General features: G+C 39.8%; 1 protein-coding gene across 44 annotated transcripts in view; it reads left to right on the forward strand.

The window, feature by feature from the left end:
* Positions 1 to 20,467, forward strand: part of SPATA17 (spermatogenesis associated 17) — a 386,966-nt gene that overhangs the window by 177,667 nt on the left and 188,832 nt on the right. The window lies entirely within an intron of this gene.

Consider the following 20,467-nt stretch of genomic DNA (forward strand, 5'->3'; position numbering starts at 1 on the left):
GAAATTTTGTTGTCTTTTTCCAGAAGTAATAAGGTCTTAGCAGCTGTGTAAGGCAAAAGAAGGTGCATAAGAGTGATAATAAGACTTATAAGTGATAATCAGACTTATAAGCTATCTTTGTGTCTGTTGGAGTTAAATGTTTATTCCAACAAGAAAAATTATTATACCTCGTCATTCAGTTTGGTGCCATGTGAATTTATAATCCTTTTCAGCTTAGTCATAGTGAATTGGCAAAAAACAAAACAATCTTTCTCCTTTGAATGAAGATGATATAACAGCCCACTTGCCTATGGGAAGACATTCTGCCGAGGTCCTTTATGACCGAGGCAGGCTGGCTGAACACTCGGTGTGACCAGTGGCACAGGCCTCAACCTTGTTGATCAGGACTTGCAGTGGTGTAGACAGAGATCATGGAAAAGGGTCATTTCAGGGGCTAGAAATGAGTCAAATCGGATGTAGGGTCCCAGACTTTGAACTGAGCTCCCTCTTAAGCGAGAAATATTTAAATAGAGAATTTAAGAACTCCTGTTTATGGGTTATTTTTCTTCTTTCATGTTATTGTTTTGATGTTAGCAAACAAGACAAAATGTAAAATTGAGCTTTTGGTGTGATGTGAGTTGAATAGAAGACCCACTGCCTGGAATCCTAGATTCTACTTCCCTGGCTGCTGAATAACCTCTGAAGTGTTTCCATCTCTCCCCACGCCCCACCCGCCTACACCCCATCTCTCCAGAGAAGAAAGTGGAACCATTTCTGGTTCATTCAAAACTCTGCCGTTCTAAAAGGAAAATATAAGTGAGCATCTACAGAAAATGCACTGAAACCATACTTACTGTAGATTCACTAAACCATAATATTTTACAGCTGACCACTCATAAAATAGTTATAGTGTTGGAAAAAATAGATATATAGTGGATAGGTGTGTGTGTGTGTGTGTGTGTGTGTGTGTGTGTGTGTGTGTGTGTGTGTGTGTGTGTGATGGAGACAATGATCCCTGTTCTATTATAATAATAATCTTAGGAAACTGGAATATTGATCTAACGCTCTTCCTAGTACTCACACTTTGGCAATTCATTTTTTTATTTTTTTTTTAATTTTTAAAAAATGTTTTGGCCGTGCCCGTTGCTTGTGCAAGTTCAATCCCAAGGATGGAACCTGCACCACAGCAGCAACCCAAGCCATTGCAGTGGCAACACCAGATCCTGAACCCACCGCACCACAAGGACAATCCGAGGGAATTCATTCTTTTAAAATAACTTTCAGCATTAGTTTGTGAGCTAATGCCTTGCCTTAGCACTCCAAAGTTTCTTGTCCTTGGAAATTCAGAAACAAAAGTAATTGTGAGGGACGTCTGCCTTCTTTGCTCAGAAAATTGTGAATTGGCCCCGCCTGGTCTGCTGGGTTCACGTGCAGTGATCTACCTTTCTCTCTCTCCTTCTCTCTCTCTCTCAAGTTATATCACTACACCCACGAAAAATAATTCCTGCTCTTGGAGTTCCCGTCGTGGCGCAGTGGTTAACGAATCTGACTAGGAACCATGAGGTTGCGGGTTTGGTCCCTGCCCTTGCTCAGTGGGTTAACGATCCGGCGTTGCCGTGAGCTGTGGTGTAGGTTGCAGACGCGGCTCGGATCCCGTGTTGCTGTGGCTCTGGCGTAGGCCGGAGACTACAGCTCCGATTCAACCCCTAGCCTGGGAACCTCCATATGCCGGGGGAGTGGCCCAAGAAATAGCAACAACAACAACAACAACAAAAAAAATTCCTGCTCTTGGTATGTTCTTGAGAACTGAAAATTATTTCATTATTCAGAATGCCAGTTTTCTCTTTCTCACCAGTGCCTGAGCTCTTGAATGATCCAGGCTCTCTGTAGCCCATCTATGTAATATTTGTTTTCACCCCCACAATCTCCTGCTTCCCTCAACCCTTAAGTTCCTGATAACCATACAGGTATCCACAGGAGCCAAAAATGCCTTTGCATTGAAGGGAAAGAAGAGTGAGATACGGAATCTTGTTAGCCAATGTATGGGGGGAAAGCAGTTCGTCTGTTTCTTCTGGAAAACTGCGTAACTACATCAACTTATCATCAATTTCTTTCCTGCATTCTCGGTGTGAACTACTCGAGAAAATTAGTGAGACCTAGTGTTTGACTAAAGCTGGTGGTAACCGGATAATCTATCTCATCCACCAAACTTAATTCTGAATGAATACTGACCCTTGAGAACAGCAGACTTCCCGTCGTGGCGCAGCCGTAACGAACCCAACTAGTATCCCTGAAGACGCAGGTTTGATCCCTGGCCTTGCTCAATGAGGTAAGGATCCGGCCTTGCCATCGCAAATGCAGCTTGGATCCCGCGTTGCTGTGACTGTGGTGAAGGCCAGTAGCAGTACCTCCAATTTGATCCCTAGCCTGGGAACCTCCATATGCCACGGGTGCAGCCCTAAAATGAAAAACAAAACAAAACAAAACAAAAGAAACAAAACCAAAACAAACAAAAAAGTCAAGAGCACTGTGGATGTACCTTAAGGGTATTCAGATTTGGACCTTCTAGTTCTTCTAAAATCAAACCTCTCCTCAACTTTGTTGTAGTTCATTAGGTAATGCCTTCCTTTCCTGCTAATCACTAATCTCTTTGAGGGCAAATACTGTCTCCTGATGCGTACCCTCTGTCTAACATCAGGCAGAATACCCGGGGCAGAGTGAAATATCTGTTGGCTAAGTATTGTTGGGAAAGTTCCAAAAACGTTGCAAGGAAGAGAAGCTCTAAAGCAGTAGATAGCGTCCTAGGAAAATGCCCCTGAAGAAACCCTTGCTCATTTATATGCACACATTGTGGAATGTTACTTCTGAACCAGTCCCGTTAGTTTGTAGTGATGATGGCACTTCAACTTAATGAGGAAGTCACCTGGCTGCTGGTGCTGGCAGGTACATTGGGTTGAGTGTCTGGATTTCCGCTTCATACTATTCATGATATAGGATGCCGCCACCAGGGCACCAAGCAGCCCTTGCCACAAAGCGACATTTGTATGTGAAAGAATCCTTCTATTAGGATAAATATTGGTTGGGATATTGGTTGGGATCAATCCCTAATGCAGACAGAGGGGAAGCATACACTGTGTGTTTAATGTTAGGTTGAAAAGTTACTCTGCTGCCTTCTAGAGGGAATCATAAGATCATACAAATTGCAAGCAAAGCTGAAGCTCCTGCTAGGAAATCTAATAATGATTATTTGGTAGGCTTGAATTGTTCCATTAGCTAACCTTTTTTCCACATTGAAATGAGTCTGTGCTATTTAATGTATTTTCAAAGCATTCATATTTAATTCCAAATGACCTAAAGGAAATTGTTTTTGTACCTCTTTTAATATGAAAATTATCCAATGGAATGAAAGAAACATAAACATAGATTTTAAAAAAGTAGTTCTTCATTCATACCTGCTCTTGTAAACTAATAACATGGCTGATGGGTAGAAAGGAATAGACAAACAAGACCATTTTGTGATTTTTGGAACCTGAAAGTTTGCTCGTTTTCTGCTCAACAAGGATTCTATACAGATGCTGTCATTTTTCAGCTTTATTGTATTAAAAGTAATGTGAGCAAAAAAAATATTTTAGTAAATGGGAGATGAAATTACTACCCTCAAAGAGTTAAATCCAGTTGACATGAAGAATCTGAAAAGAAATTAAAAGTGAGAAAAGATTATTTAGTGTAAGATTTCTTTAAAATTTGCTGCTGCCAGATAGATGAGCAAATAGGATTAAAGTGAGGTGGGAATAGAATAGTTAAGAAAAATTTCTTGGAGGAGACAAATGTTGTGTCAAGACCTAATAGTAGTAAGGATCTGGAATTCACTGAGCTGAAAATATGAACAAGAGGGTTTCATCAGGTAAATAAAATTACATAAACAGAAGCATAGGGACAGAAATGATCCAGATGTATGCAGAGGGAAGTTTTTAAAGATCATAATTGGAAAAACAGCAAAGGATTAAAATAGTTCGACTTGAACTGAACTTAAGGAAGGGAGTTAAATATTTTTACTGACATTTGGTCGATGTACAATATTATGTAAGTTCCGATATTATAGTTACAAAATTATTTGTGTACAGTATAGTGATCCCAACTTATAAAGGTCATACTCCACTTATAGTTATTCTAAGATATTAACTATATTCTCTGGGTTGTACAATATATCCTTCTAGCTTATTTAGTTTCCATAGTAGTTGGTATGTCTTAATCCCCTCCCTGTTCCCTCTTCCTACTGGTAACCACTAGTTCGTCCTCTATGAGTCTGTTTCATTTTTGTTATAAGCAGTTTGTTGTATTTTTCAGATCCCACATATAAGTGATCTCATACTGTATTTGTCTTTCTCTGTCTTTTTCCACTTAGCCTAATGCCCTCCAAGTCCATCTGTGTTTTTGAAAATGGCAAACTTTCATTATCTTTTATGGTTGGGTGGTACTCCATTGTGTGTGAGTGCATGCATATCTTCTTTATCCATTCATCTGTTGAGGATACTTAGGTTGCTTCTGTATCTTGAGAATTATAAATAATGCTACTGTGAACATTGGAGTGCATATATCTTTTTGAATTGGTGGATTTTTTTTGGGGGGGGGTAGGTATATACCCAGGAGTGGAATTGCCGAATCATATAATAATTCTATTTGTAGTTTTTTAGGAACCTCCATACTGTTTTCCACCAGCAGTGTAAGAGGGTTCCCTTTTCTCCACATCCATGCCAACACTTTTTTTGTGTTCTTGTTAGTGACAGACATTCTGACAAGCGTGATGTGATATCTCATTTTGACTTTGATTTGCATTTCCCTGATTATTAGCAAAGAGGAAAACCTAGGCAGAACACTCTTTGACATAAATCATAGCAATATATTTTCTGGATCTGTCTCCTAAAGCAAAGGAAATAAAAGTGAAAATAAACAAATGGGACCTAATTAAACTTAAATGCTTTGACAGCAAGGGCAACCACCGGCAAAACAAAAAGACAGCCTACTGAAGGTGAGAAAATACTTGCGAGCGATATCACCGACACGAGCCTAATATCCAAAATATTTGAATAGCTCATACAGAAAAGAATGACCTGATTCAAAAAATGGGCGGAAGACCTGAATAGATGGTTTTCCAAAGAAGACATGCAAACAACCAGCAGGCACATGAAAAACTGCTCAACATCACCATTCACCAGGAAGTTAACAAATATTTGACTGATGTAAAGTAAGCCAGCTCTAGCAGACTCTGTTTTTTCATTCACTCACTTACTCACTAGCCTCAAAATACCCAAATATTTTGAAGAATTCGTAAAACTAAAATTATTTACCATTTTTATTTTTATCATGGCAGAGACAGAAACGTATCCAAAAAGAAAAAAAAATACTTTCTTGGATAATACGTCTGGTTAAAAATATTATTCTTTCATCATGTAAGGAGATCACACTTCTCCTACAGGGTATTAGGTTAAAAAAGCAAAGAATAATAAGACTTAGGAGAGGGTCTTCTGTCTCCAATACATATTCTCATTCATGCTTATAGCTTGAATCTTTAGAAAAACCCCTAAAAATCTACTTTAGAGAGAGGAGACGCATCAGGAGATGGCAAGTGATATCTGAAGGTCCAAAGAGATGACAATAATGCGTATTTTTTACTCCCATCTTTCCTGCTCTGGAGAAGACTTTATTTGTACAAACTTCCTCCCTTAAAATACAGCTCTAAAAGCTGGAGAAAATCTAAGAGCACCTGTTTGCGTACATCAAAAAGCTAACAGTACAACCACACTTGGAGGGACCAGGTTCCTAGAGAGGAGCAATCAATGCCTAACATGCTCCACTGCTTTCCCCCTTGAGACAGTTCTGATTTTTTAACCACTACAGGACCAAGGAACCAAGGATCCAAGCAGAAAATAGCAGCTAAGAGACTGAGAAGAGGAACTGACCATCTATCATCTCATGAGACGAGGAAGCTAGAAATTGAAGGCCAGGGCAATGTAGGAAGCCAGGGTTTGAGAATGATCAAGATCCAAGAGCCTTAAGAGTGAAAAGAAATGAACCCACATTCAAGACCTTTTTTCTTTAAGGCATTTGTGATTTGTAAAAAGCAACCCAAAAGCTGAAACACTAAGCAGAGCTTTTGATAGTCTCCAGATTTTGTGAGAAAACAAGTGAGCCCAGGGTCGTCTTCGATGAGGAAGCTTGGTAAACATACAATTTCAGGTGGAACTTTGGAGTGCTGTCCTAGTGCGAGAGTAGGCAAAAGATACATCATTGTCTGTATTGGTTTGCTCAGAAAGCCTTAACAGAATGCCACAGACTGAGTGGCTTCAACAACAGAAATTTAAATTCTCACAGTGCTGGAGACAGGAAGTCCCAGATCCAACTGCCATTGTGGTTGGTCTCTGGAAAAGCATCACCTCCTGCCTTGCAGATGACTGCCTGATTGCTGCATACTTACACGGCCTTTCCTCCGTGCGTGCCCTCTCCTGATCTCTTTCCCTTCTTATGAGGACACCAATCCTGTTGGATGAGGGCCCCAACCCCATAATTTAAACTTAATTACCTCCTTGAAGGCTCTAAGTGCTGTCACATTAGGGGGTAGGGCTTCAGTGTATGAATCGGAGGGGGTTGGTGTTGTTCACACCATAACACCATCACAGAAATGGAAATCTAACTTCAGCTTAATCACAGTCAGTTAAGGTGATGGGCACTTCCGTTAACTGTTTCTCAGATGCCAAAGGAAATCTTACTTGAAAGAGCATTTTGAGCCACTACATGTTTCATAAACAATGAATACGTGCAAGGCAATAACAAAAGAACAAGACAGAACCTGAGGAGGGTGGAGAGTTGAAATCTTACTGAGAAGCAAAAGACTCAGAATGGCCAACTCAGTACTGAAGAAGCGAAACAAAGTTGGAGAACTGACACTACCCACCTTCAAAACTTACTCTAACGCTTCAGTAAACAAGTCAGTATGATATTAGTGGGAAAAAAAACAGATTAATAGATTAATGTAACAGATTAGAGAGCCCAGAAATAGACCCACATAAATATAATCAATTGATTTTTGACAAAGGAGCAAAAGCAATACAGTGGAACAAAGATAGTCTTTTCAACAAAGGGTGCTGAAATAACTGGATATACACAAGCAAAAAAAAAAAGAAAGAATCTAGACACAAATTATACCATTCACAAAAATTATCTTTAGGGAGTTCCCGTCGTGGCTCAGAGGAAATGAATCTGACTAGGAACTATGGGGTTGCAGGTTCGATCCCTGGCCTCGCTCAGTGGGTTAAGAATCCAGCATTACCATGAGCTGTGGTGTAGGTTGCAGACACGGCTCGGATCCTGTGTTGCTGTGGCTGTGGCATAGACTGGCAGCTGTATCTCCAATTAAACCCCTAGACTGGGAACCTCCCTATGCCACAGGTGCAGCCCTAAAAAGCGAAAACAAAACAAAACAATTATCTTTAGATAACAAACCTAAATGTAAAATGCAAAACTCTAAAATTTCTAGAAGATAACATAGAGGAAAACCTATATGACCTTGAGTATGGTGATAAATTTGTAAATACAGTATCAAAGACACAATTCATGAAAAAGTAATTGATAAGATGGACTTCATTAAAATTAAAAACTGCTCCGTGAAAGACAATGTCAAGAGAATGAGGGACAAGCCACAGACTAGGAGAAAATATTTGCAAAAATACTTCTGATAAAGAACTGCTATCCAAATATGTAAAGAACTCTTTTAAATTCAACAGTAAGAGAATAAACAATCTGATTTTTAAAATGAGCCAAAAACCTTAACAGACACCTCAATAAAGATAAGATATATATGCTGGAGAGGGTGTGGAGAAAAGGGAACCCTTTTACACTGTTGGTGGGAATGTAAATTGGTGCAACCACTGTGGAAAACAGTATGGAAACTCCTCAAACAACTAAAAATAGAATTACCATATGATCCAGCTGTCCTACTCCTGGCCATATATCTAAAGAAAACCATGGCTTGAAAAGATACATGCACCCCAATACATGCAGCACTATATACAATAGCAAGACATGGAAACAACCTAAATGTCCATCGACAGAGGAATGGATAAAGAAGATGTGATACATATACACAATGGAATATTACTCATCTGCTAAAAGAACGAAATAATGGCATTTGCAGCAACATGGGCGGACCTAGAAATTCTCATGCTAAGTGAAATTAGACAGTGAGGCACAACACAATATGCCATCACTTATACGTGGAACCTTGAAAAGGCTACAATGAACTTATTTGCAGAACAGAAACTGATTCACAGATTTTGAAAAACTTATAGTTACCAAAAGAGATAGGTTGGGGGTGGGGGACGGATGGACTGGGGGTTTGGAATGGACATGTTCTAAAATTAGGTTGTGGAGTTCCCGTCATGGCGCAGTGGTTAACGAATCCGACTAGGAACCATGAGGTTGCGGGTTCGGTCCCTGCCCTTGCTCAGTGGGTTAACGATCCGGCGTTGCCGTGAGCTGTGGTGTAGGTCTCAGACGCGGCTCGGATCCCGTGTTGCTGTGGCTCTGGCGTAGGCCGGTGGCTACAGCTCCGATTGGATCCCTAGCCTGGGAAGCTCCATATGCCGTGGGAGCGGCCCAAGAAATAGCAACAACAACAACAACAACAAGATAAAAATAAAATAAAATAAAATAAAATAAATAAAAATAAAAATAAAAATAAATAAAATTAGGTTGTGATGATGGTTGTACAACTATAAATATAAGAACATTCACTGAATTAACAATTAAAGAATAAAGAAGAAGAAAAAATAAATACTATTTAAAAATTAAGAAGATATATAGATGACAAATAAACATATGAAGCATAGGAAATAAGCATATGAAAAAATGTACCATGTCATATGTCATCAGGGAAATGCAAAACTTTCATTCAAAAAGATCCATGCACCCCTATATTCAGTGCAGCATTATTTATAATAGCCAAGACATGGAAACAACCTAAATATCCATTGACAAATGAATGGATTAAATAGTGGTACATATACAATGGAATACTACTCAGCTATAAAAAGTACAAAAGCTTGCCATTTACAGCCACATGGATGCAACCAGAGATTCTCATATTAAGTGAAGTAAGTCATAAAGAGAAGGACAAGTACCATATGGTATCACTTGTATGTAAAATCTAAAATATGGCGGAAATGAAACAGATTCTACAAAAGTGAAACTGATTCACAGACACAGAGAACAGATTGGTGGTTACCAAGAGGGAGACGGTGGGAAAGTGGGATGGTTGGGGAGTTTGGTATTGGTAGAGGCAACTATTACATTTAGAATTGATACGCATTGAGGTCCTGCTGTATAGCAAAGGGAACTCTCTCCAGTCTCTTGTGATAGTCCATGATGGAAGATAGTATGAGAAAAAGAAGTATGTGTGTGTGTGTGTGTGTGTACATATATGACTGGGTTATTATGCTGTACAGCAGAAATGGCACAACACTGAGAATCAGCTAGACTCTAATAAAAATGCTTTCATAAAAAAATTAAAGAGAATGGAAAAAAAACATTGAGATACCATGACACACCTATTAGAACGCCTACAATTCGAAACTCTGACAACAGCAAATGCCGGTGAGGTTATGGAGCAACAAGAGTTCTCATTGCCTGCTGGTGAGAATACAAAATGGTACAGTCACTTCGAAGGATAATTTTGCAGTTCATTGCAAAACATACTCTTCCATATAATACAGCAGTTACTCTCCTTGGGATTTACCCAAAAGAACTGAAAACGTACATCTAAACAAAAACTTGCACATGAATACTTATGACAACTTTATTCATAATCGCCAAAACTTGGAGGCAATTGAGATGCCTTTCAGTGATTGGATACATAAACTGTGGTACATCCAGACAGTGGAGAATGATTCATTGGTAAAACAAAACGAAAATCTATTAAGCCATTAAAACACATGGAAGACCTTAAGTGCATATTACTAAATGAAAGAGGCCAAACTGAAACGTCTGCCATACTTATGAGTCCAATGACTCCAACTATATGACATTCTGAAAAATGGAGAGGTAGAATGCTAAACGATTGGACCTTGGTTGATTATGACGTGTCGATGTAGGGCCATCAGTTGTAACAAATGAACCACTTTGATGTGGGCCGTTGATAATAGAAGAGGCTGTACATGGGTGAGAGTGGGAGTATATGGAAAATCTCTACATATTTCAGCTTTGCTGTGAACCTTAACGCTGCTAAAAGTCTTTTATTTATTGAAAAAGAATGGTAATATCAAACTATCAAAGAACCATAACTCTCATCCAGTAAACTGATAGAAATATTGTTATATACCATGTATACCATACCTTTGTTAAACTGTTTGCATGTAGCCATTAGAACTTATCAAGTGCATATTCTGTTACCCAGCGAGTCCTCTGATATATATATGTTTGTATATATATATATATATATATATATATATATATATATATATATATATATATAAATGTCATGGACACACATGTTCACCAACAGATATGAAAAAATATTCACGATATAGCCTTGCAGTCTGAAAGCAATCCGGTTGTCCATCTCTTGATGAGTGGAGAAGCAAAATGGCATAGGTCCATATAATGGAATATTCTTTGTCAGTAAGAAGGAATAATGTCGTGATATACATGATAACATGGAATGAACTTCAAAAACATTATACTAAGTGAAATAAGCTATTCACAAAAGACCGCAAATTGTATGGTTCCATTTATATGAAAGGTTCAGAATAGACAAGTATATAGAGAGACAGAAATATCTGTGGTTTCCCAGGGGTGGGGAGAGGGATGGAGATTGACTGCTAGTGGGTGTGAGTTTCTTTTGGGGGTGACAAAAATGTTCTAAAGTTAGAGCGTGCTGATGGTTGAACAGCTCTGTAAATACACCAAAACCGTCGGATTGAACATGTTAAATAGGTGAATGTTATGAAACTTGTAATAAACACAAAGAAATACCAATACTTACTCATTATAATAGTGAAATTATAAAAGAATGGTGATTGCCAGATAAGGCTCTACTGTAACTCTCAGCCAGTAAGTTAGGTGGTAGGAGTACAAATTGTTACAGTACCTTTGGAAAACCTTTGAGCTATAGCCACAAAAACTTAACATGAGGATTCAGGCATTCCTCTCCTACGTATTACCTCTAAGAGAAATGTGTATATATGCTCACTAAAAGATAGATACAAGATATCAACAAGAACACTAGCTGTAATGGCTAAAAAATTGGAAACAAACCAAATGCCTACCAACAGTACAAGTAATAAGAAGATCATGGTATAATAATCATAAAATAAAATACAGTAATAAAAAGTAGCACCACTGCTCCTCGCAACAACATACAATGTTGATTAAAACCAAGACATGAAGCATACATATAAATAAATGTGTCCATTTATTTATTTAAAGGAAAAATAGACCAAACAAATTTCCCAAAATTTGGGATGAAGCCATAGCGACTGTGAGGGAACACAGGGGTCCCCTGGGATGCGTAAAGTTCTACTTCTTGATTTAGGTTGTGCAGACATTCATGTTTCATTTATGAGGATTCAGTGAGCTTTATTTTTCATGAGTTGTGCACATTTCTGTATGTACATTTTGCTTCATTCACTGTTAGTACTGTGAGGGTGGAAGGGATGGGAGGAGGGGAAGGGGGCTGGTAACAGCAACCAAAACCCTGAGAGCATTCATTCTCTCTGAAAATGGCAGCCACACCTCTGCTCTCGTTGCCTATGAAAAGGCTGACCCAGTGACTTCTTTCTATGAGGCTGGAGATATTTATGTGAAATTCCCTCTTTTTAGAAGTTGGCAAAGATTCTCAGTACAAAAGCATTGTGACAACCACACAAAGCAGAACCAGAGCTGGGTTCTGCCCTTCCTGGGAGTTCTGGCCACTGTGATGGCTGTTTCAGGTGGCTGTCACTTGACTCTGTGTATGACCTTGGCAACATCTCCTTTTTTTTTTTTTCATTTTTAAAGTTTTATTGAAGCATAGTTGATTTAAAATGTTGTGGTATTTCTACTGTGCAACAAAGTGATGCAGTCATACATATACATACGTCCATTCTTTTTGATTCTTTTCCCATATAGATTATTGCAGAATATTGGGTAGAGTTCTCTCTGCTACACAGCAGGTGCCTGTGGACCATCCATTCCATGTTGCATTAGTGTGCATATTGGCAACCTTTTGTAACCTCTCCAAGCTTCAGTGTTCTCGCCTCTAAGAGTTAGAATAATAATGCTTTCAGAATTATTAAGAGGACTGGCTGCATGTTAAAATCACTTAAGACTATGCCTCTAATTCAGCAAGGTCTCAGTAAATGATCAGTGTTATTATTATTGTTGTTGTTGCCAGTGAGCTCTCCAGGGATAACTGAAAAGAAAAAAGAGTGACAGCTTGAAACAAAGACATACAGCTGTGGCTTTCCAATCCCATATTTTCCTGTCATCCCTATCTTCCTCCTCTCCCACTAACTGGCTCTCTGTCTTAAATCTTCTGCTATCACCCTACTAGAGACCTCAGAAGTCACCACTTGTTTCGAGTGAGAATGGGAGTAGGGCAGCTGGAAGATCTGTTTCTATTGCCCCACTTGGAGTCTCCACATTCTTTTTTTCTTGTAGAAATACTATAAAATGTGGGCCTCTGTTTCTAAAATCGTATTCCTATTTTAGAGAGAGTGGTATATGAGTTGGGTAGTTTTTTGTGGACTTCCCTGGACACCAAACCACGGTAAATACTGTAGAGTTATTCTCAGAGGTATACGCATTTGCAATTTCAGACTGCCTGCACAGGAAAATTGGGTGCATGCCTGTCTTTTGACATGGGAGTTCTTGTGCCCCAATATTAGGAGTTAAACTTCAGGAGTTCCTGCTGTGGCTCCGCGAGTTAATGATGTCGTCTCTGTGGTGGCTCCAGTTCGATCTCCGGCCCAGCGCAGTGGGTTGAGGAGCTGGTGTTGCTGCAGCTGTGGCATAGGTTGCAGTTGTGGCTCAGATTCAGTCCCTGGCCTGAGAACTTCCATATGCCACGAATGTGGCTGAAAGGGGGCAGGCGGGGGGGACTTAAATTTCATACACACACAAAATGGTCAAGGTAATCTCATAACGTGAAAACCTGTAGGTAATTACATTTTCACTTTCACTTTCGTAACTCAAACATTATAAGCACAAGTAACAAATAAAAGCATGTTACATTCCAAAATCCCTGACCCTATATTTTGATAATATTCCACTACTGCAGAAATAAGAAAAATAAAAGACAAGCCTTGGTAGAGAGATGTAAACCCTCCAGGTAAGTCAGACAGTAATAAGCAGATAATAATTGCCTATAGACTCAAGAATTTGTTCTACTAAATTTCAAGCACCAGCAGCTGATTTTAGCCATTCAAAATGCAATTGGATGCACCTACCCACCTGGCCCTTTGACTCAATATTTACATTGAAAATCAGTAATATTCAATAATTAAACATTATTTGGATGTTGTAGTTCCTAATGATTCTAACTAATATTTCCAAAGTCCTATGAGGTTTGGATTTATTATCCCCGGATTTATTATTCAGATGAAGCAACGAAGACAGGATGGGTAACTGAACCAATGAAAACAGGATAGGTAACTGAACCAAGATCCTAGAGAAAAGAGCAAAATTAGGAGGGACTCAGGTTTGGTATGAGTCCTCAGCTCAGGCCCCTAGTTGTTGCATTAGAATGACGCCCCCAGGGATGGTTACAAACAGCCCTCCGAAGGCCGTGCCTTTGTCCCCTTGGAAAGAAACAGAATTCTAGAAACTGAGGGCACACCAATCTGCGCCTTCCAATCAGTGAAAAATTCCATCCTTTGGCTCAAAGCAGGGGGTGTTGGTGATCTTTTGCTGTGTTTTTCAAGGTCCAGCAAAGTCAGCCCATTTCCTTCTGTCTTTGAAATGAGGAAGAAAGTGATTTTTTTTTTCATTGTAGTGAATTACTTCATTCTTCTAAGGCAGAGCAAAAGCCAGACAGCAAGAAAAAGAATATGAATTCTCATGTGGGGATAAAGAAAACAGTGGTTTCAAATAGTATATAATTGTGTTACAAGCAAATATGTGTGTATATAATAAAAACATAGAATGTAATGAAAGCATTTGAAATATCCCAGCAAAAATTTGTACATGGAAATTCTATGTTCCCACACCGATACTACCATCCATCCTCAAGCCACTGGCTTGTTATACCCAAATATCCCCGCCTTTAAAGAAAAACAAGCAGAAAGAAAGAGAGCAGCTCAGCACCACAAAGAGAAAAAAGTGAGAATAACGTCTTGGGAACAGAAACTGCAGTCTACCAAGTGTCTCCCCCCCTTTACTACCATCCTTCCAAATAAATCTCCCCACTCCTCGTGAGCTGGCAAATAAAAAATCAAGCCACAAGATATATGTGCGTGCTTCTCCTGATGAGCATCTCACCATCCATCTGCAGCACATCCCACGTGCCAGGCTGAAAATGGGCTAGAGGGAGAATTAAAGACGTCGCGACATCCACAGCATGATCAAGAAGGCTTTTTTCTTCTGACTATACAGCTCTCATCTCTGTCGTGTGGGATTTTTCTCCCCATCGCCTCCACTCTGGCAGAGATCCTGATTCCTGATGAGACCTTAACTGATCATATGACTAACCTTCCCAGGGCACCCACTTGGTTTCAGATATACGGCACAAACGCCTTTGATAAGTTTCATTTTGGCAAGAATGTCAATTCAGGTATATCCACGTTCACACATTAGAATCTTCAAAACGATATCCAACTTCAAATGTACTTTTTCTTCATTTCCAATTTTTAAAAAATCTTTGAGGAGTTCCCTTGTGATACAGTGGGTTAAGGACCTAGCATTGTCAACTGCAGCACCACACAGCACAGCTTGCTGCTACGGCATGGGTTCAGTCCCTGGACCAGAAACTTGCACACGCTGCAGGCATGCCCGCCCCCAGTTTTTTTTAAACCTTAATATGGCAGAACATAGACATTGCCCCACATTGGGGTGAAGTTTCAGTGGCAGTACCAAATATATTGATATATCTGCAATAGCTGCATGCTTTGCTTTGGCTTTATCTCAATATGCGTAACCGTATGCTAGAAGGTGATTTTTCATTGTTTCGGGTTTTGATGGCATATGGTAAGTACCCCAAAATTTATTTATTCTAACTTTCCACACCTGCTGAATTCTTTCTAAGCTATCTATACCCCTGCTCGAGCACTTCCAAGTCTTGGGAATAACTTTCCACCTCAAGAGGCTATGTTCCATTTTTGACTTTTTAAATTATGTAAGAATTCTCTGTTATATGGAGTTTGTGATTTCACTGACTGGCACTGCTTTGTTGCTTTCCAGTGACCTGAGTCTCCTTTTCATATGACTGTCCTTCACGCATGTGGAAAAGATACCATCACCTGTGATTTCTCTTCTCGGTTAAACATCCTTAAGTTTCCAGAACTTTGTCCTCCCTCCCTCTGGCAGACATTGCTAATTACGATCTTCATTTCTACTGACCTGAGCTCACCATCCTTCTCCACACGGCTCTCCAGGCAGCCACTACTACATCTGAATAGGAATGTGAATTGAAACCTACTTACCATCCTTGGTGTTTTGGTTTTAATACAATGGAGTTCAGGGAAGGTGAAGGCGGGAAGTGGATTAAAGCTCTTTAATAATCTGAGCATGCTCTAGTTTGGGTGCTGGTCCAAAGTTGATGTCAGTGCTTCCTCTACTTCGATTAAATGAAGGAATCACCCAGGATGTCAGCTGCGCCCTTGACGATGTGGGTTCCATGTAAAAGAACTCTTTCTGAGCAGGTCATCGGGACCAAAATACCCATTTTTTGCAAGATCCTCTGTGCTAGATCATTGAGCGCACAGGACACTAAAAGCAAAAGAGTGAGGGCTATCTGTAAACAGTACGTCAGAACTTCCACTTGGCTTAGTTTAAGAAATGATTGATTAGCTTTTATTCATTGTTTTTCAAGTCCACAAATTTCACAGCTTGTGTCTAACACCTGGAATCCCGAATATCCTTGTTTGACAGCAATGCATGCCTTCAGTTCACAGCAGGTTTCATTTAGGAGGGCTGTTTCTTTATAAAAATACTTATAGAGGGTTTTCAGAAGGAACCATTGCTTAGACGCTTAATCTGCTTTTATACTCATTGTCACCTTCTGCCAAGAGACCTAGAGAATGTTCTATCTTAGTTGCATGAGATCATGTGTAGCTCCTGCCAAACTTCAGAGAGGCCACCCAGAGTACATATTTCTCCTTCTGTCAGCGCCAGGAAACCATTAAAATTTATGTATGAGTAATCATTAATAGGATTTCTGTGGCTCTTTCTCTGGGTGCAAGTTTTGGGGAAGAAGTTAGGGTGTACAAATAGAGTCCCTGTCTGAGATAAGTCAGTGTGAAAACCTGTTAGGTTTAGTTTTTTTTAAAACAGTCAAGTTGCCTTCAAACAAGAACAAAGCACTTAATTTCTCCCCACGTGACCTATAGATTCTATAAATGCTGGTGGCACAGACTAAACAAACCTCAACTATCTCTGCTTATGGCTAAGAATTCTCTGTTAACAACAGTTGACTTAGAATGATGGCCCAAACCTCTTTGCTTAATAAGAAGGGAAAAACTACTACTGGAATGAATCTTCCAGTGAAAATATTTTAAAAAAGAAACTCCAAGGAGGCAGTTGGGTAGATAATAGAAGACTTGTAGTGGTGAAATGAGTAAGAACTCTTGATGGAGAGTCCTGTTGACTTAAAGGATGTTGCTAACACATAAATCTTGGGAAAGGGCCTCGTGAAGGAGGAACGATGATTAAGCCTGAGATAAATTTACTTTGCAGTTGAGTGTGTGATATTTAAGTGACAATGCCTTAGAGAATGTGAAGTTATGAATAGGATGAGGTTCAGGACCAAAAATGGAAATTTATGCATCCATCAGAATATAGATGAAGTCTGAATCAACAACAGGGAGCTAGCTTCCAAAGTAGTTAAAAAGGAAGAGGAAGCCTGGGAATTGAGCAAAGGAGAAGAGGATATAAAGGAAAAAGTGGAGTGATAGTAGAAATCTTTTTAACCGTCACCGAAGCCTAAGGAAAAGCGTTCACAGAGGCCGTGGTCACCAGTTTCAAATGCTACCTGTGAAAATGGTGTCAAATGGTCAGAGAGAAAGAGTTCAGTGAAACTGATTTTTTCTTATCAGATTCTTTCAGTTGCTCTCACTTCACCCAGGTACCAAACCATCCTCACTGACTTTTGCTAGGTGCTGCTCTTCATGGTCTTAATTCAACAAGGTCTCCATAACTAGGACATGAAATTAGAAGTCCTTTCGTTAAGTATGATGGTCGCATCCTCTCTGTTTCCTCATGGCATCTATCAGCTACCTAGTCGAGGCTAAGGATGGATTTCCGGTTATGGAATGAAACCTGTTCCTGTGTAGAACGACTTCACTGTGCAAAGTCAAGTTTAGGGCTTTGGGGTCCCTAATATAACACCAGGATCCACTGAGCTAACTAGCCTAAGCATTTGATTCAAGTCGCATTATATATGCCTGAGGAATTCAACACTAATGGACACACAGTTTTTACTTTGGAAGAAATGCATACTTGGGCAGGAAGAAAAGAGTTCCTTTTAACGATCGGTTTTTACCAAAGAGGAAGAAAGAAAAGACAAATGTGCAGAGCGTGCTTTCTTCCGAGTGACTGACTGAGTAACATAAACCTTTTCCTCACTGGTTATGCTGACCCATCTTGTGAAAAACTGTGCCCATGAATGAGACAAAACACCCAATAAGCTCTTCTCCTTTCCGTGTTCCATCTTGGCTTTTCAGTCTTGCCGTTGAGTTCTGCTCATCATGCAGAGATCAACTCAATTCTCAGAAACAGATGGTGTTCCCTTTGCCACCAACTTATCCTTCTGCACTTCTGCAGTTGGCAAGGCCAGATGGATTAACATCCTGGAATTAAACTTCCCACCAAATTCTTATAAGTAAGCAGACGTTTTATTAATATGGACTTCTGGACGTGGAACAATACACCGAGATGATTGATTAGACACTCTAATTAAAGGCAGCAATGTGGAAGAACTGAAGCAGTGGGTTCACTCTGAAAATAAGGAGCATATTTATACCCCATACTCTTTGAGTAACCAAACTGAACCAAAAATACATTTTCAAGCAGTTGCCCAAATGACCGTTGCTTGCTCATGACTTGAGTGTATCCTCAGACATGTCACACTGTCGTCAGATAAATCCAACAAAAATAGTATATAATTTATTAGGTCTCAGGGGCATTTTTTTTATTAACTTTAGGAGAGAAAAGATGGGGCACACACAAACTTCAAGTCTACTAGTGATCCATCAACCAAAATTCACTTTAAAAAACAAGTCTAGTGATGTGCTAAGTGTGACAAGAACCAGAGGGAGTTTAGGGAACTGCCTACCCTAAAAGATTTAGAAAGGTAGTGTGTCATCCTAGACAGCAGACGCTCAAACCAACCCAGAGCTAGCTACTCGCTAGCTTCGTCTTGGTCGTGCAAGTCGCAATTTAGGTATCATTTCTGTCAGACCTTCTGTGATCACCAGACATCGCTACTCTCCAGTTATGACTCCCTCACCACTGCTTTATTTTCTCTTTTTTCCATTTTTTTAAATTGACATATAGTTGATTTACAATGTTGTGCCAATTTCTGCTGTACAGCCTAGTGACCCAGTGATATGCATATACACATTCTTTTTCTCATACTACCTTGCATCATGGTCTATCCCAAGAGACTGGACATCGTTCTCTGTGCTGTACAGTAGGACCTCATTCCTTTTCTATTCTAAATGTCATAGTTTGCATAGACTCACCACAAAATCCTCATCCATGTCCATCTCACTCTCTCCCCCACCCCCTTGGCAACCACAAAGTCTGTTCTCCATGTCTGTAAGTCTGTTTCTGTTTTGCAGATAGGTTAGTTTGTGCCATATTTTATTTTATTTTATTTTTGCCTGATCTTTTTTTTTTATTTCCACAATACATAATTTTTTTTCCCACTGCACAGCACGGTGACCCAGCCACACACATACGCACACATTCCCCTCTCTTGCATCACCACGCTCCACCACAAACAACCAGACACAGTTCCCAGGGCTACACAGCAGGATCTCATTGCTAATCCATTCCAAAGGCAATAGTTTGCATCTATGAACCCCAAGCTCTCCATCCATCTCACTCCTTCCCACTCCCCTGTGGCAACCACAAGTCTATTCTCCAAGTCCATGATTTTCTTTCTGTGGAAAGGTTAATTTATGCCATATACTAGATTCCAGATATAAGTGATATCATATGGTATTTGTCTTTCTCTTTCTGACTTACTTCATTCTGTATGAGAGTCTCTAGTTCCATCCATGTTGCTGCAAATGGCATGATTTTGTTCTCTTTTATGACTGAGTAATATTCATATGTGTGTGTGTGGGTGTGTGTGTGTGTATGTGTGTATATGTATGTATACTGCATCTTCCGAATCCAATCATCTGTTGATGGACATTTGGGTTGTTTCCATGTCTTGGCTATTGTGGATAGTGCTGCAATGAACATGCGGGTGCATGTGTCTTTTTTAAGGAAAGTTTTTTCCAGATATATGCCCAAGAGTGGGATTGCTGGGTCATATGGTGGTTCTATGTATAGTTTTCTAAGGTACCTCCATACTGTTCTCCATAGTGGCTGTACCAGCTTACATTCCCATCAACAGCACAGGAGGGTTCCCTTTTCTCCACACCCCCTCCAGCCTTTGTTATTTGTGGACTTATTAATGATGGCCATTCTGACTGGTATGAGATGCCATATTTTAGATTCCACATATAAGTGATATCCTATGGCATTTTCTTTGTTTTCTTGATAGTTCTTGTTAGTGTATGATGTTCATTTGTTTATGGAATGTTTTTCCCCAGAACGTTGCTTCCTAAGACCTGAGATATGTCTGTCTTGTCGCTAATGGAATCTTAGCACCTCAAGCAATGTCTGACATACTAGGCCTTCGTAAATTCTTGTTGAATAAATGAGTGAGTGCACATGGAGGAGCTGGATGAGTCCCAGGCCAGCAAGTCTGCCTTGGGACATTAATGAAGTTTAATGACTTAACCTACCTAACCTTCAAGCAGTAGGTTGGTTCATACGGGGAGGCACCGGGTCATCACGCTGCTACTACTCTTGCTGTAAATGAGAGGAGCCAGGCAGCCTCTGCTGTTCCTCTTAGACCTCTCCTCCTCCATCTTTCCTCTGTGCAGCTCTCCCTTCCCTCATCCCTTCCTTATAGGAAGTATAAAAATATACCAGACCCCAATTTCCAGGGTTCGAGGTGGACTCCCCCACTTATAAAGTGATCTTGGACAAGTTAACCTTTCTCTGCTTCACTTTCCCCAAATATGAA

The sequence above is a fragment of the Sus scrofa genome, chromosome 10, assembly GCF_054392235.1.
Source record: "Sus scrofa isolate SSC_HxYL_T2T_F1_AM1 chromosome 10, Sscrofa_HxYL_maternal_Yorkshire_Landrace_v2.0, whole genome shotgun sequence".
NCBI lineage: Eukaryota > Metazoa > Chordata > Mammalia > Artiodactyla > Suidae > Sus > Sus scrofa.